Source organism: Nicotiana attenuata, unplaced genomic scaffold (genome assembly GCF_001879085.1).
Source record: "Nicotiana attenuata strain UT unplaced genomic scaffold, NIATTr2, whole genome shotgun sequence".
Lineage (NCBI taxonomy): Eukaryota > Viridiplantae > Streptophyta > Magnoliopsida > Solanales > Solanaceae > Nicotiana > Nicotiana attenuata.
Genome location: NW_017671155.1, coordinates 4,857 through 31,925, shown reverse-complemented (window position 1 = coordinate 31,925; position 27,069 = coordinate 4,857). Strand labels below are relative to the sequence as shown.

The window sequence follows — 27,069 nt, the reverse complement described above, 5'->3', positions numbered from 1 at the left end:
TTTTAGTTGGACTTTTGCTTGAAATCCCTAAACTAAAGGCAGCCGTTTCCTTAAATTTGTAAAGATAAGTTTAAAAGTTATAATCCTTAGTAATCTTATTTTAGTGGAATTACAGTATCTCAATTCCTTAAAATCCGCTAAACACCCACGCACTCTTCCACGTCTCTTCATCTTTACAAACCCTCAACTATCGTCTCCAATTCAGTGAAGTCAGATTATCGCTGCCGCTTGTAAGCTTCCGTGAAGGTAAGAATTTCTCTTATACCTAAAGCATTTGTGCAAAGAGGTCTGTTGTGAGTGTTTAATTTGTCCTGTAATTATCACTTTTAATTTAATTTTATCATTTTAGCAAGATACTGATTAACAAAATATCATCAAAATTCAATGAATCCAAACATGTGGAAGATTGTGATTGTTCATCAGTACCTTTCTCGCACCAGGAACTCTTGTCATTGTTTAATTTTGTGTTAACTATGGAATTAAGAGAGGGAAATTCCCCCAACGATTTGTGTTCCTACCTTGAAGCGAAGTCATTAGCGCAGCATTTACAATCGTTAGGTTGCCGTCAGCGTTTGTTCTTCTTCTAGCGTTTTGGTATATTCTGAAGCTTTAGGTCATTCTTTCTTCAGTTTATTATTTATTGATTGCAATCAAAAGCCGCAATTCCAAAACTACAACTTGGTTGGAATTTTTCATGTAGAATGATTTAGTACTAGTATTTTGAAACATTTGGGAAAACAAGCTTATCTTTTAAATTTTGATGGTGTAATTTACCCCTTTAAGAAAATCCTTGATTACTTTTGTAGACTAATAAAACTTTGTAGGAAACCCTTGGATGCTTTGTTGTATTACTTTATGTTACAAAATTCAGAATTTTTGGTTTACAGTTATATATAGCCTTGCATTGGAATTTAGGTTTTAGGATAGAAAAGTTCTCTTTTTGGGTTTAACTGCAAATTTGTAGTTGGTGATCTGAGAATTTATTTTTGCATGCTCTTTCTTGAACAGTAAAGTGGAGAAGAAGATAAGTTAAAAAATTTCAGGAAATAGAAATTTTGCTTTTCATGCACTTTCTCTTATTTGGTTGCCAGAAAGCAAATTTGTCAGCTTTCTCAACAAAATTGGATATGTTTGCTAATGGCAAAAAACTCAACTGATAGGAAAGAAGATGGGGATTTTGGTTAATGGGATTTCTTCCTTTTGCTTTGATGTGGCTCCAATTTTCATTTCTTTACTAGATTATGCTTCCCAAAGTTTCTCACTTGCTCTGTTCTTATGCTTTTATCACCTATAGATGTTATGTTGATGCATATGCTACAATTACTTGAATAAGAGGAGTCTATCTAATCTGCTCACTGCTGTGGCCTTCTTCAACATTTCTTCATAGGTTCCTGATTGATATTTATTGCTGATTTTTCTATACAGGTCCTGTGAATTAAGCCCTTTCTAAAGTTTTGCTTGAAGAAAAAACTCTTCATTTTTGGACTAGGTAATTTTTTGCATCATTACTTGGCTTCTGATTCTCGGTAGACGATACTTGATCATTGACTTGATGTTTCTTTTCTGTTCAAGTACTTAAGTTATGTCGAATGTTAATTCTTAGTACTAGATAAATGCTTCATGCTTTACAGAAATATACATGTAAGCAACACAAAAAATGGCCAAAATGGCTGCTTTAGTGCTTTCAAACTGGTCGCTCCAACCGTTTCTCTTCAGATTGACTGGTGATCACATTCTATTTGTATCATTTTGCCAAAGACGGCAATTAGTTTATGTGCTAAATATGAAATTGATTTTTTTACCTATATGCAGATGGGTTGGACTGCTAGTTTTGCTAAAAGAAACTGTGGGACTTGATTTTAGACTAACAGACTCATTTTAGTTGCCGTTGGATGTTAATTATTTTATATTGTTAGTTAAAATTACAAAATAGACGATAGTTAACTATAGTTATTCACTAATAATTATAGTTAAATACATTGCCATTTGTCAAATATTTATTAGTCGGGTGTAAACACTCGGTGTGGATAAATTTTTACCCATTTATTTTGAGTATTAACTAACTAATATATTATTACTAAAAATAGTGTTTTGTCATTGTTTGTTAGATAGGAAGCATGAGTTCCTTTAGAGTTGATCGTATCTGGATGTATAATAGACTAGCGCCAAGTCGGAAAGGAGTAACTACTGAGTTCCTAGAAGGCGTGCACGAATTTGTAGAGTTTGCATTAATGCAACATGACTTCGTTTCTAATGGAAGTATAAGGTGTCCATGTTCAAGATGTAAAAACATTAGTGGGTTTCTTGAACCTCATGATGTTAAAGCACATCTGTAAAGGAACGGTTTCATGCCTAACTATTATCAATGGGAATCACATGGGGAGCCTTTTGTACCAATTTCCAGGCCTCAATCAAGTGAAATAGGTCCTGACAGGACAACAGTAAATCTATATCGCATTATGGTCTTGGATGCAATTGGTCCTAGTTTCAATTTTGAAAGTGATGGATTTAATTTGGATGGTAAAGAAGAACAACCTCCTAATCGAAATGCTCAAGATTTTTTTGATATGCTAAAAGCTTCAGAAGAGCCATTGTTTAATGGGTGTATTAATCATTCTACGCTGTCAGCGGTGTGCAGGCTACTGAACATTAAATCCGAGTTTAACATGAGTGACAATTGCTATAACCAAATTTTGCTATTTCTGAAGGAGATCTTACCCGAAGATGCTAAGTTACCCAATGATTACAATAGAACTAAACAAATGGTTTCCAAACTTGGGCTAGGCTATGAAAAGATAGATGTATGCGAGATGGGTTGTATCCTATACCATGTAACGACCCGACCGGTCGTTTTGAGCCCTAGCGCGTCGTTCAGCAGCCTGAGACCATGAGAGCTTCATTTCAGGTATTGTGACTTGTTAGCATGGTCGGAATTTAAATTCAGGAAGATCGGAGTTAAATTTAAATGAAAATTCTCATTTGAGAAGCTTAAAGTTGAAAGAATGAACTAGGATTGGAATTTTGAGTAAACGACCTCGGAATCAGGATCTGAAGCTTCCAGCAGGTTCGTATGATGATATCGGACTTGGGCGTATGCCCAGTTCGGGTTTTGGATAACCCGGGAGCGTTTTGGCGCCTATTGTGGAAGTTAGCATTTTAGAAGAAATTTCATAAGTTTAGCTTGAAGAGCATTTCGGTGTTATCGATGTTCGTTTGGGATTCCGAGACTGTGAATAGCTCCGTGTGGTGATTCTGGATTTGGGGGCGCGATCGGAAGTGAATTCGGAGATCCGTAGGTCATTTTGGAGCCATTTGGCTAAAGATAGAAATTTGAAGGTTTTTGAGAAGTTTGACCGGAGGTTGACTTTTTGGTATCGGGGTCGGAAATCCAATTCCGGAAGTTGGAGTAGGTCCGTAATGTCAAATATGACTTGTTTGCAAAATTTGAGGTTAATCGGACATGATTTGATAGGTTTAAACATCGGAAGTAGAAGTTGAAAAGTTCAAAGTTCATAAAGCTTGAATTGGAGTGTAATTCATGATTTTAGCGTTGTTTGATACGACTTGAAGCCCCGAGCAAGTCCGTAATGTGTTTTGGGATTGGTTGGTAGGCTTGGTTGAGGTCCCGGGGGCCTCGGGTGGATTCCGGCTGGTTAATGGATCGAAATTGGAATTTGGAAGAGAGCTGAAGGCATCTGGTTGCTGGTATTTTCGCTTCTGCGGTTGGTTGACCGCAGAAGCGGCACCACAGAAGCGAACGGGGAGCTGCAGATGCGGTTTTTGGTCCAAAGCTTGAGGACCGCAGATGCGGTCTAAATTCCGCAGAAGCGGAACCGCATCTGCTTAAGGGGCATCGCAGAAGCGGAAGACAAGGCCTTGGGGAAGGACCGCAGATACGGTCAAGGCTCCGCAAAAGCGGAACCGCATCTGCGGTGGTATGGTTGCAGAAGCGAAAAGGGGGCTAAGCCAGGGAAGCCGCAGAAGCGGCCTACTGTCCGCAAAAGCGTAGCCGCATAAGCAGCTATAATTCCGCAAAAGCGGAAATGTCTGGAGGCAGAAGCTTGTTTTAAATCGCGATTGGGAGTTCATTTCTCTCATTTTTCATGGCTTGGGGCGATTGTTGGGGAGCTTCAAAGAGGGATTTTCGTCAGCAATGTTAAGGTAAGTTATTTCTACCTATTATGAGTTAAATACGTTAATTATGTATGGATTTTAGTATGAAAATGGGTAGAAAATTGAGGGTTAGAGGAAGACCTAGAAATATTGTGTTCTTGGAATTTAGCCACGATTTTTGGGTATGGAATTAAGAGAAAATTATATATTTGAGTTCCTAAGGTCATGGGTAAACCTTATCTTCGAAATTTTTTGGATTCCGGGCACGTGGGCCCGAGGGCGTTTTGGTCAACTTTTTGATCGGGGTTAGGAATTGTTATAAATTGGATTGTAATGAGTACCTTAGCATATATTAATGGATTTGTATCGCCATTGGCTAGTTTTGGAGCTTTGGGCGTCGGTTCGAGCCTTCGGAAGAATGTAGAATGCCGTTTTTGAGTCTTCGGAGCGAGGTGAGTCTCCATTCTAATCTTGTGAGGGGGAATTTACCCCATAGGTGAAGTAATTGATTATGTGCTCCTATTTGTGGGGGCTACGTACACACGAGGTGACGAGAGTCCGTGCGTAGCTACTATTATACTATTGTCCGGGTAGTTAGGACCCAAAAGCATGTTGTACGTGGATTAATTGTGAATCCCATGGATAGCCTGAATTGTTTAAAAATAACATTGAATTAGTAAGTAGATTTCTAAAAGGATTAAACTTCATTTCTTAAATTGTTAAAGGGGAATTGGTTTTATTTGAATAAATATTCCCCGATAATTTCTTATTTGACTGATCGAGCATGCATTTTATGTGTGCCTGCGTCGCATGGATGATTCGCGAGCAGGATATGTGTTTATTTATGGAACGGGCCGAACGCCTCGGTGAGAATAGATGCATCTATGGTTCGTGCCGCTCGACCCTCGGCAGTGCACAAATTTATATTCCCGTTGGAGCGGGCCGTCGACCTCGGCATGATTTGCGCATGTCTATCTGTTACTTGAAAAATTGTAAATGTGGAATTGGCCCTACGTGGCTTGATCTAAACTGATAAGATAATAAAGAACAGACTTTAGAAGCCCTTGATTTATTGTTGAAGGTGTTTACCATTTTTCTGGCTTCACAATCAGAACTTTTATATAAATCCATGATTATTCTCGCACTTATAGAATATTGTTAATTGACCTCTAGTGAGTGTCGGAGTTGGTCATCTCGTCTCTACCCCTTCGGGATTAGGCGGGATACTCACTGAGTACACGTTGATTACGTACTCATACTACACTTCTGTGCATTTTTGTTGCACAGGTATACACACCTCTAGCAGCCTGCTGAGCGTAGCAGCATGGATAACTTTGGGACTAGGTGAGCTGCATTGTTCGAGACGACCCACAACCAGTGTAGTTCCTTTCAGCATTTTATCATTTATTTCCTGTCCACTATATCTCGGACAGATGTTGTATTTTACTTTCCTTATCGGTAGTTGCTCATGTACTTGTGACACCGGGTTTCTGGGATGGGTTTCAACGGATTTGTACTAATTGTTATTATTTAAATTTGAATTCAAGTAGTGAATTTTTAATTATGACAATGGAAGGAAAAACCTTAGATTTTCAAAGGTATTAAAAGAAGAATTAATTGATAATATAGTTGGCTGGCCTGACAGAGGTGTCCGGCGCCACCACGACCCTTAGTGGATTTTATATTGTGACATACTACAAAGATAACAAAGACAAAATAAATTGTCCAAAGTATGGTCAACCTCGTTATAAGCCTAAGAGAGGAGGCAGTGGAAGGCAAAAGGATGTTCCATATAAAGTACTACGCTACTTTCCTATAACTCCGAAATTACAAAGGTTATATATGTCAACAAAGACTGCTGAACATATGATATGGCACCAGAAATCTCGCCGAGAACCTGGGGTAATGAGTCATCCAAGTGATGGAGAGGCATGGAAAAAGTTTGATCAATGCCATCCTAAATTTGCAGTTGAGCCTCGAAATATTAGGCTTGGACTTGCAGCTGATGGGTTTAGTCCATATGGGCAGATGTCCCATCCTTATTCTTGTTGGCCAGTAATCATCACACCATACAATCTTCCACCCGGAATGTGCATGAGTAGCCCGTATATGTTCTTATATAGACTTATATTTACAACCTCTCATTGATGAATTGAAGCAATTATGGGTTGACGGGGCTGGACTTATGCCTCTTATAAGAAACAAAATTTTCAAATGCGAGCTGCACTTATGTGGACTATCAATGACTTTCCAGCTTATGGAATATTGTTTGGCTGGAGCACCCACGGTCATTTGGCATGCCCTTGTTGTATGGGGAAAAGTAAGGCATTTCATTTAAAAGATGGAAGAAAGGCTTCATTCTTTGATTGTCATCTTAAATTTTTGCCAGTAGGTCATTCATTTCGTAGGGATAAAAAATCATTTTTAAAAGGTAGAGTTGAGCACTCTGCACCTCCTCCTAGGTTGTCTAGTGAAGAAGTTTGGAACAACGTGCGTGACTTGCCAAAGATTTTCGATAATTGCACCTCGAATAAGTTGCCAGGATTTGGGGATCAACATAATTGGACAAAACAAAGTATTTTCTGGGAATTACCATATTGGCACACTAATATTCTTCGGCATAATCTCGATGTGATGCATATCGAGAAAAACGTGTTTGATAATATATTTAACATAGTAATGGATGTAAAAGATAAAACGAAGGACAATTTAAAAGCTAGAATGGATGTGCATACTTATTGCAATCGTCCAGAGCTTGAATTGAAGGAGCATCAAGGGAAACATTTGAAGCCAAAGGCAGCATACTCACTAACAAAAGAATAAAGGAAGTTAATATGTGAATGGGTGAAAAGTTTGAGGTTTGCAGATGGTTATGCCTCCAATTTGTCTAGATGTGTAGACATGGAAGATTATTAATTATCAAGGATGAAGAGCCATGATTGTCATGTATTTCTAGAAAGGTTGCTACCAATTGCATTTCGAGATTTTTTGCAGGGCCAATTTGGAATGCATTAACAGGGATCAGCTTATTTTATAAAGGTTTATGTGCAACTGTTTTAAAAGTAGAAGATCTACAAAAACTTGAAGAAAGCATAAAGATTACAATTTGCAAGATAGAGAAAATATTTCCTCCTGGTTTCTTTGATCCCATGGAACATCTGCCGATTCATTTAGCATATGAAGCAATAGTTGGTGGTCCAGTTCAGTTTCGGTGGATGTATCCTTTTGAGCGGTAAAAGTCTAAACTTAATCTTTGATTAGATAATTAATTTATTTACTTAAAAATACACTAAACTATATTTTAATTATAGGGAGCTACACAATTACAAAAAGAAGGCAGAAAATAGAGCTCGTGTCGAGGGATCAATATGTGAAGCTTATATCATTCAAGAAAATTCAACGTTCAGTTCCTATTATTTCCAGCCTAACGTGCAAACTAGGCTAAACAAAGTTACTCGAAATGATGATGGAGATGAAGTTGATGCACCTGATGGTTGTTTGTCCATCTTTTTGCATCCAGGACGTGCAAGTGGGGGGAGAGATGGTCGGTATCTGACTGATGATGAGTGGGATGCGGCACGTTTATAAGTTCTATTAAATTGTGAGGAGGTTCAACAATTCGTCCAGTAAGTTAATTTTTTTTACCTATTTAGTGCATAATATATATATATATATATATATATATATATATATATATATATATATATATATATATATATATATATTAAGGGCTAGCATAACTAAAATTTTATTACTCTTGTAGTATTTTTGAAGCTGAATTAAGAAGGGATTCGGAAAATATTAGCCTCGAGCAAATTGAGAAAGAGACAAATAGTAAATTTGCCAAGTGGTTTGAATCATATGTGAGTAAATTACAATTAAATAAAAGAATTCGTAGTCTTTATTTGTCTTGGCTTAAAATTTATATTTAATAAAACATACTATTGATTTATTGTTTTATTAATAGGTTCTTAATGCAGCTAATAACATAACTGATGAGCGATTGAAAGACTTAGCTTCTGGTCCTTATAGGTGGGTGCAAACACGGCCTCAGTATTTTACGAATGGCTATAAGTTCGACACTCTTACATACGGCTCTAACAAAACAACTATGAATAGTGGTGTGTGCATCAAAGGAACAAGTTGGAGTGACTATGAAAGTGACTACTATGGATTGCTCATTGAGGTGATACAACTAGAGTATTCTAATTCGACAAAGAAAAGAACTACTCTCGTATTGTTCAAATGTGATTGGTTTGATCCAACAATGGGCCGAGGGCTGAAGGTCCATAATCAATATGGTCTAATCGATATCAACCATAAGAAAAGTTTCTCGAGCTATGCCTATGAACGTTTTGTGTTGGCTGAACAAGCACAACAAGTATATTTTGCAGAATATCCCAGTAAAAAAAAAGATAGGGCTGAGTGGTGAGCAGTGTGCAAAATAAAAGCTAGAAGCCGTATTGATTCTCCAAATATCCCGTACCAAGAAGATGAGGATTTACCCGCGGTACTTCCAAATGTCACTGATGATCTTGACTGTTTACTTCATGAAAATGGTGAGCTGGAAGTACATGACTTTGAAAAAGAGACTGCTGAAATCGAAAGAGCGCATGATATTGATGATATTGAAAGTGATGAAGAGATGGAAGAATCTGATGAAGATGAACAAAGTGATTGAAATTTGAGATAAATTATAGTGAAAATAATGACATTGAATGATAACAAGGTGTTGAGTATAACACATGACTTTTACTGCAATATTTTTATTTGTGTTCTTTATTGTGATTGCTGATATTTTCTGCATCTTGATGCCATTTATAAGTACAGATACTTAAGTTTCTCAGTCAAATAAAAAATTTACTAATATATATTCTTTTGAAATCTCTCTCTTTTCCACTCTGACTATATGTTCTGCTCTTGAGGCCCCCTATTCTCTCTATAAAAAAGAAAACTTTGTCATTAGGTCCCCACCAGGTTAAAATCATAATCTATCTCCCGAGTAGAAGCCTGGATATTTTCTCCCATTTTGCAGGGATTTGCTGCTGGTCTTATGCTCAGCATATCGTTCTTTGACTTGGCTCATAATGCTATAAACTCCATTGGTTTTTTGAAGGGAAACCTCTGGGGTGAGCTATCTCCTAACTTTATTCTGAACTTTATTCATCTGTTTCGACCGAAAGAAGAAACATGCAGTTCTTGGCTCTAAATGTAATCTTTTGGTCTGTTAGTTTTTTGCAGGGGTTATTTTTTTGCTCTTGTTTCACATTTCATTCCAGAACCTACACTTGCACCCATTTCAGGTGCCAAAGGCAAAAAGGTATGATTTTGATTTGTTTTCCAAACTCAGAGTCTTGTTCATGCAGACTAAGTGAATGTGAGATTTTAACATTCTGAGTGCTAAATATTGGGCAGTTGTTCCACACATACAACTTATTTACACAAGCAAGCATGCAACAGGTTACTGTAATTGCAATGTCAGTGGATGTTTACAAGAGCTAATTCTATTTGTACTCTAATTAAGTACTTTGTTCCTTATTATTCTGTTTCTTCTGGATAATAGGTGTTGTGCTTTCTGTTACATTTTCTTTCAGAATATTACATGTGAGGTACTACTGTAATTGTAGCGTCCACTGTAGTCTTGCTTGTTCTACCTTTTAATAACTAAAGTGTTTGTAATATATTATAGATAAACATGAATCTGAAAATCTCCTCATGTTGGCTACAGTCAAAATTCAACAGATACCAAACTTGACTTTATCTGGACAGCTTACCTTTGGATTTTCTAGATACTTTTCCCTTTCAAGTATATGCGTTAGACTTGTTTAGCTGCGAATTTCTTGTGGTTATTAAAGTGTTTTACTTTTCTGCTAGGTGTCGACGCCCCCTTTTTCCTCGCGGAATCGGGTTCACGACATCTTTGGGAATTGGGTTTTTTGAGAGTTTGGAGAGTCGCCACCTAATGATTATAGTGCATTAGGACACTTTTAGAAGAATTAAAGATGCAGACCAGAGTTTTGGGTAAGGGCTTGAAATTATTTCGAGGGAAAGGTGTTAGGCACCCCTCAAGAACCACTAGTGTGGTTCCCGGCCATGCTACAATTGTGACTTTAGATGTAAATATAAACAAACAAGTACAAGAAGCACAAAAGGTTAAAAGAAGTGCTGAATTTTAAGGGAGCAATTTTTGTAAAAACGTGCAAGTAAAGGAAAAGGTCAAGTACTAAGTTCAAATAATCCGAAAGATCATGCGAGAAGCAGAAATTGAAAATGCAATAGCTTTAAAGATTCAGAAAATTTTGTTAAACTAATAAAGAAGGAGAAAGGGGTCCTAGGTTTATACATTACACGGATTATTCGCACAACACTGGTACTCAGTTGTACGCGGAGTGTTATCGTGTAATCATCATCTTCATGTCTACCCTTCCCACCTCGTTAAGGTATTAAAGCGCGGAACGGTATCGTTTACTTATCGCATGCTACTACCCATCCCAATCCTATTAGTCCCGGGGTATTAGGACTTCTAATCCTAAAGGGAAAGAAAGGGATGGGGGCCTTTGTGGAGTTTAAAGGATAAAATTCTAGCTCGACATTCAAAACAAGTATCAAGTAAAAGGGGAGGACAAGCAAGCATACAAGGCTCAAATTAACCCCAGAAGTCAAACAATCATTTAGTTTAGCATGCCTTGACAAATACTGATTTGGTCTTAGATTAAATTAAGCAGCGAGCGGACTGGTTCAACACATGTATTTAAATAGAAAGTCTGCATTAGGCAACTCGGATACAGTTGTCAGGGACTGACCCAATTCATTAATTAGCCAACCTTTGTTTATGAGTTCAAATAAAAACCTAGGCGTAGGATCTATTAATTTCAGGAAAAAGATGCCAAGAGTTACCAGTAGTTTCAGAAAAGATGCAAGTTGATTTTAGAAAAAGAATTATTAGTTTAAACAAAGAGAAAAGATGTAAACCGATTTTAGAAAAGAGTTACCAGTTGTTTCAGAAAAAGATGTAGACTGATTAAAAGGTTTACGAGTTTCGGGGGAGTGCAGATTGGTTATAGGAACAAGGTTTACCAATTTTAGCGGGTTTCAAAAGTAGAAAATTACCAATTTTAGTAAAGACACTAGTTCCAGCAATCAATACTGCTTAAGAACGAATGATGCTATTAAAGACGAGGTTTCCTATAGGCATGCTTTCTATACGTTACCGATTTTAACACCCTTTCATGACATTAATAGGAGTCTTATACACATGATGTCTATATGCAACTTTGTTATTGAGCCTATAAACGGTTTGCCTAATGACATTTGTATATGCAGAAATGCAAGAGCCTATAGACATGATCTCTATATGTGTCATTACAGAACATGAATGTTAAATCCTATAGACATGCTTTCTAGGTGATTTTGCGGTAAAGTTAAGCGTTAAATCCTATAGGCATGGTCTCTATGTGATTGAATCAGTATTAAAGACCCTATAGGCAGGATTTCTAGTTTGAATAAAAATCCTAACTCATGATTTCTACCCCTTGGATGCAAGAAAAGTAAAGATCCCTCCCACACCCTTTTACTATACTCCCCGAGTTTCATACAAAATTATTACAATCCCATGAATCAAACTGGAAATTAAAAGATACATCAAAAGCTAACAGCTAGATCCGAGTAGCCTAATTCATCCTTAATGTCTAATAACATGCGATTGAGCAACTTCCGGGATCCAGATTTCCAAAGCCTTCTCTTTATCCAAGGTGTTTCAAAGTTCCAAGGAATCTCAGGGATTCCAGGCATTGCTTACACCCAGGATACTATCAGAATTAGAATAGTGCAGTGTGGAAGAGCCAGCTCTCATGCATCCAAGTTCAGAGGGAGCTCAGGGGTCCCAAAGCATGGCTTGCAAGAGAGGGGCAGAACTTATAGCTAAGAGTAAGTGCAAAGTGAAAGGGGAATTGGGGAGCCATGACAGGTAGTGGTCATACCTAGCTACAAAGTAGGCTGGCACACCCCTGACCACTTGTTTGGTTGAACAAGTTAGGAGCAGACCTTTTGAAGGTCAGACCAAAGTCTAGATAGTGATTAGGCCACTATCAGACCCCAGTCCAGGGCTCAGACACATAAAAGGGGAAAAGGGAATGGGCATTGATTGAGTTTGGGATTCAAAGAATCCAGTTCAGGATCATAGACAGCAAATTGGAGTGCTGTTATGCCTTGAACCATAACTCACATACAAAGGGTAAAGGGTAAGGGGATTCACATAGGAACAATAATGACAAAGTTGCAGAAAAACAGTAAAGGAAAGCATAACAGAACTAGGATGTGAAACACATAGTGGAGGAGCAGTATTTAAACTAAGATGGACATACCAGTTGCAAAGTAAGAGAATTGCAGAGTAACCACATCAAGCAAGCAGCAGAAACAACTCAGGTTTTCAGCAGAACACTTGAAGCTTCAAGGAGAGCTTAAAGGGTATTTCAGAAAGCAAAGAGGAGAAGTACACAGAATTGGTCTGTGTATTTGAGAGAAGAAGGGAGTAGAAAGCAGATTGCCTATTATTGCTTGATTGTTACTTACTCGTTGTTACTGCCCTTTTGAAAAGGGGAGGGCTAAGCCCTTTATATAGTTTTGAAAATAGGTGAGGCAGGCACAAAGGTATAAACATAGAAACTAATCAAATTAGTATCAATTAGGTTAGACAAACTCCTTTAATTAAGGGTCTAGTTCAGACGATTAAGAAGGAAGAGAGAATCAGTTTATTAAGGCTAAATTAAGGTAAAGAGACCATATGGTGCACAAATAAGGTCACATACACAATTGGATATTTAAGGAAAGAGGGCACAATAGTAAGAATAATGTATAAGTTTAAAAATCAGTCAAAGGATCTCGGCTCCAGTTGTAAATCACAAAGAGACTGAGATAATTAAGGAAGTAAATTCAAACGTTGGTACAAAATCACAGAAGATACAGGATCAATTATTTAAGGAAAACATCAGTAAGGTAAAAGATGTTCAATCAAGAGAAATTAGTGACGAATTTCTTAGCCTGATTAAAGGAATTTTGAAAATAAAACTTTGAAAGGGAAGCTTATATATACGCATGCAGTTCAAAACAAAGAAGAACAATGAGAGTTTTTTCCATAATCATAGGCAAATAAGTTCACAAGTTTGATTACAGACTCGTCATGAGTCTGTAAACCTAAGGTTTCAGAGTGAAACCCTAGTGTCTTTCACTTCAAAGAAAAGAAAACCCCCCAAATCTTAGGGTTTCACATGGAGTCGGAGGTGAGGGAATCGTTCAAAGTCACAGAGATAGGCAGATATGCACAAACAGAAGTAAGAGGAAATTACGAGTTTTAAGACGAAGGTAGGCAAGAGCATGATCAACAGAACTCAGAAACAAAATCAAAGCATCAGCTTAAACACATAAGCAAAAGCGAGTCAATAACCTAGGCTAACATGTGAACAAAAGAGGTAAAAGAATCTCCGTAAAAGATCCAGTAAGAAAAACAAGAGTAGGCTTGAACATAACAAGGAATAAAACAACGAGCATGAACACACATAAAAAGAGTAAAAGAATCAGAAACATTTAGAAAACCCTAAAAATAGGATTCGAACAGTTTTGAAAAGGGAAAATTAGGGAAAAACTCTAAAATAGCACAGACAGCATAGATCTAGCATAGATCTAGACGAATAAGCGAAAAAGGAACCTCGATTAGGCTAGGGTTTCTAAGAACCCAAAAGGACGAGAAGGCTTGGAAGTCTCGAGAATGGTTCTGAGCTAGCAAGGTCGAATCCAGGCTCGAGAGGCTGAGATACGCCAGAGCAAAGCCGGAAACGGCCAAAGAAACTCGAACCGGCCAGGGTCTGGATGAAGACCTTCGAGGTCTAGCCTCGAATCTTCAATGAGCAAGCGTGTGAGAGCAGGAGATGGTGAGTAGAGGTTGTCCATGGCTAGATTAGCCATGGATTCTGGAGGTAGGTGGATATTAGGGTTTCAGAGGTTGAGAGGGTTCGAGAGAGATGAGAGGAACCAGAGGCTGTGGATTTGGAGGATGGGGATAGGGTTAGGGTCGTTTGGGAATTAAAATGGTAAGGAGGAAATGTGGCCGTTGATCATTTTGATCAACGGCCTGGATCAAAAGGGAGCCGGGCGGGTAAAAATAAACGGACCATGGGTCGGGTTAATTCAGAAATTGGGTAGGGAATTTTGGGTTTGATTTGGGCTTAAGATTGAGGTTAATTTCGGGCTAAAATTGAAATGCAAAGGGCTAACTCTTAAATATCCACTTTTCCCTTGTTTTAATTTATAAAAAAATAGCAAAATAATTTCTGAAAATAAATCAAATGTGATAAAATGATTAATGATACATAATTATCAAATTAAAAATACTGGAGTCAATTTTATAAATATAATTACAATTGAATCTTTAAAGAGGCTAGTATTGCAATTATATGCAATTCAGTTTTAAAAATACCAAATGAATTTGTAAAAATATGCAAAAATCATGTTAGCTATATTTTGATGTAATGAGAATAAAATAAATCGTTCACCAAAATGACATATTTTGGGAATAATTATTGGATTTTATGGTATAAAAATAGGCAATAAATTGGTTTAAAAATCATCAAAAAATATCAAAACTCATGGGTGTGCTTATATATGCACAAATATGCTATTTTGGAAGTATTTTGGGTACAAAAAATACATAGGGAAAAATTGGGTATCAACAGCTGCCCCTCTTTACCCGAGAAGGATGAAAGAGTTGTCATGTAAAGACAAGATGGCCAATTTTGACCGGATCGGCGATTGGAAAGAACTTTGACCGAGCTCTGGTTTTACAGGAATCAAGCCGTACGTAGTCCAGGAACCATTGACGGAGTATGTCGATGGAGATTCGAAAAGGAACGGACGCAATGCTTAGGTTTGGAAAAGGTGTTTGGAGTCCGATGGGCTGCGGGAACCGGAGCGGGTTCGCTCCTGCTGAGACGGCCGTTTGCTAGCCGTTGTACCTGCAAATGCAATATAGGCGTATATCGTGCATAAACGTAAACGTGATGCAAGTTTCCATTGGACCATAAATGATGTCCTCGGACGGTTAGGATGACGTCCTTAGACCATGATGTCCTGGGCCATGAAACGCAAAATTAAAGGATTCGCAATCTATGAGATGACGTTCTCGGGCCATGATGATGGTGCCTCCGAACCATGATGCCTTTGAATGATGATGTGCAGGATATAAAGTGGGGTCCTCGAGCCATGGCATGGTGTTCTCGGGCTATGAGGATGATGCCTCCGAACGATGACGCCTTTGGACAGTTTGGCGATATTTCAGCCCGTGAGATGCAAGATTTGGCGGTATTTCAGCCGATGCAAAGAAATGTAAATGGCGATATTTCAGCCAATAGAAATTTAAATAAACAGGCGATGTTCCAGCCGATGGAGAATTTAAATAATAGTCTGGCGATATTTCAGCCGATGCAAAAAGTGTAAATGGTGATATTTCAACCGATAGAGAATTTAAATAAAGTTTGGCGATATTTCAGCCGATACAAAAAGAATGTAAATGACGATATTTCAGCCGACCGAAAACATAGATATAGATGATGGTGGAGATTTTAAATATGATCTGGCGATCTTTCAGCCGATGTAGAATTTAAATAAAGTTTGGCGATATTTCAGCCGATATAAAAATGTAAATGGCGATATTTCAGACGATTGTAGGACGTAAGTAAAAGGTTGCGATATTTCAGCCATGCAAGAGAAATAAAGTGGCGATATTTCTGCCATGCAGGAAAGATAAGGTGGCGATATTTCAGCCATGCAAGTGGAGGTAGAGCTTAACCTCGGAAGGCAGAAAGATAGCCTTATGCGGATAATGCAGGATGGAGACAACGCTTGGTCTCGGAAGGCAGAAAGGTAGCCTTATGCAATGCAGGAAATGCAGATGAAGACAACGCTTAGTCTCGGAAGGCAGAAATGTAGCCTTATGCAATGCAGGAAATGCAGATGGAGACAACGCTTAGTCTCGGAAGGCAGAAATGTAGCCTTATGCAATGCAGGAAATGCAGATGGAGACAACGCTTAGTCTCGGAAGGCAGAAAGGTAGCCTTATGCAATGCAGGAAATGCAGATGGAGACAATGCTTAGTCTCGGAAGGCAGAAACGTAGCCTTATGCAATGCAGGAAATGCAGCCGGAGACAACGCTGGAAGGCAGAAAGGTAGCCTTATGCAATGCAGGAAATGCAGATGGAGACAATGCTTAGTCTCGGAAGGCAGAAAAGTAGCCTTACGCAATGCGAGAATGTAAAAGGACGAGTAGTAGTGAGACTTCTTAGCTGATAGCTGATATCGTGACTGCTGGGGAGGTTGTGTATGGATAGCAATTACGAACAAGTGATGATTCTGAGAGGTTGCGTTCTTGAGAAAGTATGCGTGCATAAATATACCTGACGATATTGTTAGTCTGGTGCCTGCATCCAAAGAAAAATCGTGAGTTCTGTAAGGGGGAAAGGTTAGTTCGCTCTTCCGTGGCTTCCGTCATCGTGCATCATTGGGGTAGCGTCACTAAACAGCAACTATCATAGTTATGTATGATTTAACAAATATAACGTAAGTAGAAAATGGTTTTGTTTAAATGAACCAACGACTGCGACGTGGTTCAAAGCATTGCAACCTTTCTTGTTCCGGAATTTTGAGGGTCCTCCTTAAAATTCTGCCCCAGTTTACTGGGCTGGCACTTCTGACGGCTGCGCTGAACGGATGAAAAATCAACTTTGGAATTTTGAGGGTCCTCCTCAAAATTCTGCCCCAATTCCAATAATAGGGGGACATGAAATTTTTATTAAATTGTGACCGAACCCATAGGGCTGCCTACGTATCCCCTCTTAAACGGGAATCAGGTCAGGCGTAGTTCAAATTACATCTTAAAGGAAATCGTAAGTGGTTACACATAGTATCGTTTCACTGCGTCTGAATTGATTGGCTTCGGCCAGACTTCTCTGTCCATTTCTGCAAGGATAAGGGCTCCTCCAGTTAGAACCAGGTGAACCATGTACGGACCTTGCTAGTTGGGAGAGAATTTCCCCCTGGCTTCATCTTGATGCGGGAATATCTTCTTCAACACCAGCTGTCCCGGTGTAATCTTCCTTGGCTTGACTCTTTTGTTGAAGGCTCTGGACATTCTGTTCTTGATTTTCAAACTCATGTCGGGCTTGAATTTCCTGAGCTTCTGCTTTACCGGCGGACAGGTTAGATCTGTTGGCAGTTTGTGAGCTACAATGGCCGTGCTGAGACCAGTCATATCATCATACGACCAGGCGAATATGTCCTCATATTCTTTTAAAAATTCCGTATACTTTTCCCTTTCTGATGGCGACAAGTGAACACTGATGTGAGTTTCTTTGACGTTCTCTATATATCCCAAATTAATGACCTCAGTTTCTTCCAGGTTGGACTTAGGTCTATTCTCAAAATTCTCAACCTCTCTGACGACCTCTTCAGGTATTTCATCTTCTTCTGAGTCTATGTCCTTTTGTTGCGTTGTTTCGTTGCAAGTCACAATCGTTGGTTCATCGTCAAGATAAGTAATAGTATTGCTGTATAAAATAGAGTAAATGGAGAAAATAATAAGCGAGATATATATGATAAACCGAAATGCTTTGATTAAATTCAAAGCTGTTTGAAACATCGGAGCTCTTTTCGAAATTAAAGACAATGCGGGAAGATAATCAACTAGTAAAGTAAAATAAAAAATGCGATGCATGCTGCTTTTGTTTAGCCTTGCTACCCCGAAACCCTCCGGGCTCTGACGGTCCTAATTGACCAGTTGCTGAGGCGGTCTCCCCTGCTTACAGCTTGTACGGAAGGGCCTTCCTCCCCTTCCACCTCAAAAAGAACACAGCAGTCCATGTCATCATCCTCAGGAACAAATTCTTCATGGCTGCCAATGTTTCATCTTCTTCTGACCCATATATAGTATCTGCTGGCTGGAAGGTCTGCTTCAGGCTAGGTATCGGAAACTCCAATGGATAGTAGGGGCCGCGCCATGGTGGCGACCAGTTCTGGAATTCCTTCCAAGTATAACCATACCCTAAGCCAAAAGGTAGTGCCATGCTTCTTCAGTTTGATGGGCTTAGTGATCCCCTGAAGATTTTTACCAAGTCCTTTTCCAGGCTCGTACCCGCACCAATTCAGGATACTTTCGATCTTGTTGTCCCACCACTTGTCTTTGTCTACAGCGTTGACCCTTTCGATGTGGTATGTCTCTCCGCCTATTCTCCTTCTGCCCCCGATCATTGGGATAGTCTGGAGACTATATATGGGGTTACTACCATCGCCATGAATGATCACCTCATGGTGGTTCCATTCAAACTTTACCGCCTGATGCACGGTTGATGCTACGGCTCCAGCAGCGTGGATCCAGGGGCATCCCAATAGCAAGTTGTAGGATGCCGGGACGTCTATCACTTGGAAGTCGACGTCGAACCATGTTGGCCCCATTTGCAAGCACAGGCTGATTTCTCCAATAGTAGATCTCTGGGATCCATCGAAGGCTTTGACATTGATAGCCCCATCTTTGATCTCATGCAGGCTGTTTCCCAAGGTTCTGAGAGTTATCAGCGGACAGATGTTGAGGCTTGATCCTCCATCAATCAGGACTCTAGTGATGAAATAATCTTCACATTGCACGGTGTTGTGCAGTGTTTTGTTGTGGCTCAAACCTTCTAGCGGCAACTCGTCTTCGTGGAAGGTTATTTTATGGCTCTCCAACACTTGCCCCACCATATTCGCCATTTCACCCCCGGTTATATTGCTGGGCACATAGGCTTCGCTTAGTATCTTCATTAAGGCATTCTTGTGAGCGTCTGAACTCTGCAAAAGAGCCAGGATAGATATCTGTGCTGGTGTTTTGTTCAGCTGTTCAGCGACTGAGTACTCCTTAGCCTGTATTTTCCTCCAAAGATCGCCGGGTCCTGTCTCAATGGGACGTCCCGGGGCTTGCTTACCGGATACGGCTAGGTGCTCTAGGGTGTAGACCCTCCCTGTTCTAGTCATTCCTTGTGCGGCAATCGTTTCTCCTGTCTTTGTTTTTCCTTTCCTCCTAGCTTCGGCAGTGTAATCCCATGGTATGGCATTTGAGTGGAATGGTGTTATGTTAGTCATTGCCACCGGAATAGGCACCCTTGGTGGTAACACAGCAACTTCAAAGGGTGTAGGTGCCTTTGGAACTCCAAATTCAACCTCGATTGGTCCGGGCGCCTTTGCAGAGGGAGGCGCTTCAAATTCAAGAGGTATAGACATATTTACTTCGTCGTCCATGGAGGGCTGATTCTGCACAACAATTGGGTTAAGTGTAACCGTTGGTTTCTTTGGTTCATCACCTTCAGCAATCAAACCTATCGACCCCTTGGGATTCCAATCATCTTCGATCTCGATCATGTGAATGTCTCCACCTTTGTGGTCAGGCAGAGGGTTGTTGCGAACATTAGGAGCGGGCTCCTTTGCTACAATGACCTTATTGTCGATCAGGGTCTGAATCTTATCTTTCAATGAACGGCACTCGTCAAGGGTGTGTCCCTTCATGCCGGAGTGATACGCACAGGTCTTGTCGGGTTGACCCATTGGGAGGGATTTTCTGGAGCTTTGGCTGGGATAGGAGTGACGTAACCTGCAGCTTTATGTCTTTCATATAACTGGTCAATTGGTTCTGCGATGGCTGTGTATTGTCTGGGAGGTTTACGGTCAAAATTTGGTCTGGGTCTCGGAAAATTTTGACGGGTGGGTGGTGATTGATAGTGAGAGGGTTGAGCGTTATAAGCTTGGTGGTGATTTGGCTCCCTGTGCGACCATCACGGCACTTACATCTTTCTTCTTGGACGCGCTACCAGTTTGTAAAGCCTTATTGGCGGCTTGCAATGCTTCAAGATTTGTAACCATACCATTCTTGATGCCCTCTTCGATTCTTTCTTCGAGTTTGATGATATCAGAGAACTTTTGACCCTCGATCAACATCAACCTCTCGTAATATTGGGGATCCTGAGCCCGGACGAAGAATCTATTCATTTGCTCTTCTTCTAGGGCTGGCCTGACCTTTGCAGCTTCTGACCTCCAACGAGTAACATACTCGCGGAATGTTTCGGTGGGTTTCTGCTTCAAATTCTGTATGTAGAATACATCTGGTGCGTTCTCTGTATTAAACCAGAATCTATCCATGAAGTCCGATGCCATACCTACCCAACTCGTCCATTTCTTGGGGTCTTGACTGATGTACCAGGATAGTGCATCTCCCTTTAAGCTCCTCATGAAGAGCTTCATACGGATCTTCTCATCTCTTCCGACCCCCACTAGCTTATCGCAATAGGTCCTCAGGTGGACTCTGGGATCTCCTATTCCATCAAACATTTCGAACTTGGGAGGTTTGTACTCTTCCGGAATTTCAACATCTGGTTGAATGCACAAGTCCTCGTAATTCAATCCTTCAATGCCTTTATTACCTTCTACTCCCTGAACTCGGCTGGTTAATTTCTTGAGCTCTGCCGCTAAGTTCCTGATGAGGGAGTCCTTGTCATCAGACTCAGGTGCATTTGAGATGGGTTGGGCGTAGTGGGGTACAATATCCACGTAAATTGGAGTGTTGTGGAGATGGTCATTTGTGGTGTTCAGTGGCTCGGGAATGAGTAGTGGGGTGTTATTTGGAGTGTGGCATGTGTTACAGGTATGAGTGGGTTGTATCTGTGGTTGCTGGGTGTTTTGTGGAGGTGCGGGATTTTGGGTGTTGACATCAGGGGCGGTGAGGGAAAATGACAGGTTTGCCAAATTCCGAACCTGATCCAGTTCTTCTCGAAATTTCAACAGCTTTTGTTCCAGTTGTGCAGTAGTTTCCTTAGCAACCGGGGTACCCTGAGGAATCTCAATCTCCTTTCTGGCGCTTGTATCTCCCATTTTGCCTTTGTTTTTGTTCCGGACAGGACTCGGAGGAGGTGGAGGTGGAGGGCCCTTGGATCTTGTGGAGTATGTTGATGGTGCCAGAATGCACGAACTAACCTTTGGGGAGGGGAATAAAAATAAAAGAAAAAAAAACAAAAAGGTATCAAGTTAGTGCGGGTTCTGAGGAAAAAGTATTGCAGTATTTAAACACATTGGGTGAGAATATAAATCGCGCCCTAATTTTGGTGCCTCGTTGTGCCCGAGGTAGGCCTAGCGACAAATAGTTTTGGAGAACTTATAATGCTAAATGCCTCATTTTATTGATAAAAATAAGACGAATCCAAAACGACTCTAAATAATAGAAAGTAAATGTCACTAGTGGCCATTGGCCTTATTACATTTTAAAGCGAAAAAGAAAAGAGACTCCTAACTACTTGGTCCCAGAAGGACCTTACCCAGGTTGAATGCTCTCGTTGATCAAATCCTCCAGCTCGCGTAGGTTCAGCAGTAAAAATGCCTTTGCCAGGCGTTCTCCGTCGTTTCCCTCAGCGTTCTGGCAGTCGGTGACTCTTTTTCTTACTTTCCCTTCCAATTCCAGCAGACTGTATTCCAGATATTCCAGCTTTTCGCTAGCCTTGGTGACCCTCTCTTTCCATTCATTGATATGGTCATTTGATGGGAGATTCCTCCACCAGGTCAGCAAGAGTGAGGGTATACTGACCATACCGAAGTCGGGNATTCGGGGCATTCTCGGTATTGAACCGGAATCTATCCATGAAGTCTGATGCCATGCTTACCCAACTCGTCCATTTCCTGGGGTCCTGACTGATATACCAGGATAGTGCATCTCCCTTCAAGCTCCTCATGAAGAGCTCCATGCGGATTTTCTCATCTCTTCCAACCCCAACTAACTTTTCGCAATAGGTCCTCAGGTGAACTATGGGATCTCCGGATCCATCAAACATTTTGAACTTGGGAGGTTTGTACCCCTCCGGAAGTTCAACAGCTGGTTAAATGCACAAGTCTTCATAGTTCGGCCCCTCAATGCCTTTGCTACCTTCGACACCCTGGACCCGACTGGTTAACTTCTTGAGTTGGGCTGCCAAGTTCCTGATGAGGGAGTCTTTTTCATCAGACTCAGGTGCATTTGAGATCGGTTGGGTGTAGTGAGGTACAGTTTCCACAAAGATGGGAGTGTTATGGAGGTGGTCGTTTATGGTGTTTGGTGGCTCGGGAATGAGCAATGGAGTGGTGTTGCATGTGTTGCAGGTTTGGACGTGAGCAGGCTATATTTGTGGTTGTAGGGTGTTTTATGGAGGTGACATCAGGAGCAGCAAGAGCGAATGATAGGCTTGCCAAGTTCCGAACTTGGTCCAACTCTTCCTGGAATTTCAGCAATTTTTGTTCAAGATGAGCAGCAGTTCCCTTAGCAATTTGGGTACCCTGAGAAGTTTCCTCTCTTTCAATCTCCTTTCTAGCACTTGTGTTTCCCATTTTTTCTTTGTTCTTGTTCCGGACGGGACTTGGAGGAGGAGGCGGTGGAGGGCCCTTGGATCTTGTGGAGTATGCTGATGGTGCCAGAATGCACGAACTAACCTTTGGGGAGGGGAATAAGAAATAAAAGAAAAACAAAAAAAAAGGTAACAAGTTAGTGCGGGTTATGAGGAAAAAATACTGCAGTATTTAAACACATTGTGCGAGAATATAAATCGCGTCCTAATTTTGGATGCCTCGTTGTGCCCGAGATAGGCCTAGCGTCAAATAGTTTTGGAGAACTTATAATGCTAAATGCCTCATTTTATTGATAAAAATAAGACGAATCCCAAAACGACGCTAAAATTGCATAAAGTAAAATGTCACTAATGGCCATTGGCCTTATTACATTTTAAAGCGAAAAAGAAAAGAGACTCCTAACTACTTGGTCCCAGAAGGACCTTACCCAGGTTGAATGCTCTCGTTGATCAAATCCTCCAGCTCGCGTAGGTTCAGCAGTAAAAATGCCTTTGCCAGGCGTTCTCCGTCGTTTCCCTCAGCGTTCTGGCAGTCGGTGACTCTTTTTCTTACTTTCCCTTCCAATTCCAGCAGACTGTATTCCAGATATTCCAGCTTTTCGCTAGCCTTGGTGACCCTCTCTTTCCATTCATTGATATGGTCATTTGATGGGAGATTCCTCCACCAGGTCAGCAAGAGTGAGGGTATACTGACCATACCGAAGTCGGGGACTTTGTTCTCCATTTTCTACAAAACAAAAGGGTTAAGACCATACCCCCCACCGGACTCAACTATTTAAACCAATAATTAGCATTGCAAGCATTTAAGTTCTCCAAATAAATGCACAGAACATGGAGGCGTCCGTTTGGGTTTCAAGGAAACCCGGTGGACTTTGGACAAGGCTATTTTAATGAGTCATTATGTGGACAACATAACTGACTCGGTTAGGTTTGACCATGATGCATGTACAGTTTAACGGAGTAAGGTTTCTATCTTGAAGTGCTAGACTGGTACCCTTGAGCGGACAACTCAAGAGGGAAAGGCACGGAACCATCGACTACACCGTTGATCGACTGGTTTTACCGCAAATATGCCTTTGCCAAATTTAGGGGGTGGTAGTATTGGAAGTGCGCAACTACTCATTATAAGCGTTGCTATAGTATTTGTTTGGCCCGAGTGGAATATGATGTTGAAGATGCAGTTTACAAGGATGAAACAAATTGACATGTATTTTCATGTTCATACAATAAAGTTTACAATGATTGTTCAGAAATTACAACAGTATTGATGGAAAAGCAATAAATGAAAGTAATTAAAGAAAAAGAAACAAAAGAAACAAGTTAGCTTCAAATAAAGACATTAAACAAAAGCAATAAAAGAAAGCAATAAAGTCACGTATAGCATGCAATGGTAAAAGCCTAAAGAAGTCCCCAGCAGAGTCGCCATGCTGTCGACGCCCCCTTTTTCCTCGCGGAATCGGGTTCACGACATTTGGGAAGACAACTCTTTTCCCACTTTGGGAATTGGGTTTTTTGAGAGTTTGGAGAGTCGCCACCTAATGATTATAGTGCATTAGGACACTTTTAGAAGAATTAAAGATGCAGACAGAGTTTTGGGTAAGGGCTTGAAATTATCTCGAGGTGAAGGTGTTAGGCACCCCTCAAGATCCACTAGTGTTGTTCCCGGCCATGCAAGTAAAGGAAAAGGTCAAGTACTTAGTGCAAATAATCCGAAAGATCATGCGAGAAGCAGAAATTGAAAATGCAATAGCTTTAAAGATTCAGAAAATTTTGTTAAACTAATAAAGAAGGAGAAAGGGGTCCTAGGTTTATACAGTACATGGATCATTCGCACAACACTGGCACTCAGTTGTACGCGGAGTGTTATCGTGTAATCATCATCTCCATGTCTACCCTTCCCACCCCGTTAAGGTATTAAAGCGCGGAACGGTATCGTTTACTCATCGCATGCTATTACCCGTCCCAATCCTATTAGTCCCGGGGTATTAGGACTTCTAATCCTAAAGGGGAAGAAAGGGATGGGGGCCTTTGTGGAGTTTAAAGGATAAAATTCTAGCTCGACATTCAAAACAAGTATCAAGTAAAAGGGGAGGACAAGCAAGCATACAAGGCTCAAATTAACCCCAGAAGTCAAACAATCATTTAGTTTAGCATGCCTTGACAAATACTGATTTGGTCTTAGATTAAATTAAGCAGCGAGCGGACTGGTTCAACACATGTATTTAAATAGAGAGTCTGCATTCTGCAACTCGGATACAGTTGTCAGGGACTGACCCAATTCATTAATTAGCCAACCTTTGTTTATGAGTTGAAATAAAAACCTAGGCGTAGGATCTATTAATTTCAGGAAAAAGATGCAAAGAGTTACCGGTAGTTTCAGAAAAGATGCAAGTTGATTTTAGAAAAAGAATTATCAGTTTAAACAAAGAGAAAAGATGCAAACCGATTTTAGAAAAGAGTTACCAGTTGTTTCAGAAAAAGATGTAGACTGATTAAAAGGTTTACGAGTTTCGGGGGAGTGCAGATTGGTTATAGGAAAAAGGTTTACCAATTTTAGCGGGTTTCAGAAGTAGAAAATTACCAGTTTTAGTAAAGACACTAGTTCCAGCAATCGATACTGCTTAAGAACGAATGATGCTATTAAAGATGAGGTTTCCTATAGGCATGCTTTCTATACGTTGCCGATTTTAACACCCTTTCATGACATTAATAGGAGTCTTATACACATGATGTCTATATGCAACTTTGTTATTGAGCCTATAAACGGTTTGCCTAATGACATTTGTATATGCAGAAATGCAAGAGCCTATAGACATGATCTCTATATGTGTCATTACAGAACATGAATGTTAAATCCTATAGACATGCTTTCTAGGTGATTTTGCGGTAAAATTATGTGACGACCCGACCCGTCGTCTCATGAAAACCGCTCCGTTTCCCCCATTTCCTGCTTCGTTATGCTTCATTATCAGTGTCTTGTGTGAACGAGTTGAATTGGGTTGATTTTTGGAAGGAAATGAGACACTTAGTCTCTTTTAAGAAGGCTTAAGTTGGAAAAGTCAATCGGACGTTGACTTTTGTGTTAGAGGGCTCAGATTTGAAATCCGATGATTTGGTTAGCTTCAGGGGATGATTTGTGATATAGGAGTGTGATCAAAAGTGATTTTGGAGGTCCAGGGTAGAATTAGGCTTGAATTGACAAAGTTAGGATTTTGGCGAATTCCGGTCATTCGGAGGTGTTTTGGTTGGGTTTTTGATCGAATTCGTGTTTCGGAAGTTTTGGAAGAACTTAGGCTTGAATTCGATGAGAAATGATGGTTTTAGTGTTGTTTGAGGTGTTTTGATGATTGGAGCAAGTTTGAATGAGTTATTGGATCATGTTTGTGTTTTTGGTTGAGGTCCCGGGGGCCTCGGGGTGATTTCGGATGGCTAACGGGATGAAATTGGAGTTGAGGAATTGCAGGTTTTAGCTGGTACCTGATATTCTCGCTTCTGCGGAAATGGACCGCAGAAGCGTATGGAGGGTCGCAAAAGCGCTCCATGGCTTAGTAGGGTAGTTCCGCAGAAGCGGAACCCTTTTCGCACAAGTGAGCTCGCAGAAGCGGATGTACAATCGCAGAAGCGATTTTGGACTGGAGATGAAAATTCCGCAGAAGCGGAAAATTTCCGCAAATGCGGTAGTCGCAGAAGCGGCAAAGGTACCGCAGAAGCGGAAATAACTGGTCAGATATGGTTTTATTTCCCTTCGCGAATTTTTGAAAGGGGTTTCATATTTTAACTTCGGACTTAGGGTGTTCTTGAGCGATTTTGAAGAGGAAATTCAAGGACTTCGATCAGGTAAGCATTCATGGACTTAGAACTCAATTTTATCATGCAAATACATGAAATTACATTGAAAATTCAAGGAATTAAGGTAAAAAATGGTGGTTTAGGGCTTGAAACCTAAGAGAACAAAAATGAGAGTTTGAGGGGTCATTTGGACTCCGATTTTGGTGTTCTTTATATGTACAGACTCGTGGCGAGATAAGGAATCCGGTGATGTTAATTTTCTGATTTTTCGAGAAGTGGGCCCGGGGCTCGGGTTTTTGCCAACTTCGTGATTTTTGATATTTTTCGAGTCTTTTCGATTGGGTTATATTCCCTTAGCATATTGTGACGTATTCATTGTGGTTTTGGTCAGATTCGACGCACGAGGAGGTGAATTCGAAAGGCAAGGGCATAGCAAGCTAGGACTTTGGCCAGCTTGAGGTTAGTAATAAATGTAAATGCTGTGTTGAGGGTTTGAAACCCCGAATTTGCACAACGTAGTGCTATGTGAGGTGACTTGCACGCCGGATAACGGGCGTGGGGTAGAGCACCGTCAGGGATTGTGACTTGGTCCGTCCCGCTTAATAAAATTGATACCTATTTGATTGTAGATTTGTAATATCCTTATAAAAATGGATTAATTGTCATAATTGGGCTTCGTGCCAACTACTTGAATCCTTCAGGGATTATTTTAATGGTTTCTTACCATATCCA

The 27,069-nt window shown here is 40.4% G+C and overlaps 1 long non-coding RNA gene across 3 annotated transcripts; it reads left to right on the top strand.

Moving 5' to 3' along the window:
• On the top strand, nucleotides 1–26,766 carry LOC109206303. 3 transcript variants are annotated; one of them, XR_002064822.1, is made up of 8 exons: nucleotides 1–246; nucleotides 1,426–1,489; nucleotides 7,634–7,739; nucleotides 7,877–7,976; nucleotides 8,081–8,145; nucleotides 9,149–9,242; nucleotides 9,345–9,433; nucleotides 26,729–26,766. It is a non-coding gene; the product is annotated as an uncharacterized LOC109206303 (long non-coding RNA). The 3 variants fall into 3 exon arrangements; XR_002064820.1 differs by having other exon boundaries at nucleotides 8,081–9,242; XR_002064821.1 differs by lacking the exons at nucleotides 1–246; nucleotides 1,426–1,489 and adding an exon at nucleotides 5,727–7,345 and having other exon boundaries at nucleotides 7,425–7,739; nucleotides 8,081–9,242.
• The last annotated feature ends 303 nt before the right edge of the window (nucleotides 26,767–27,069 follow it).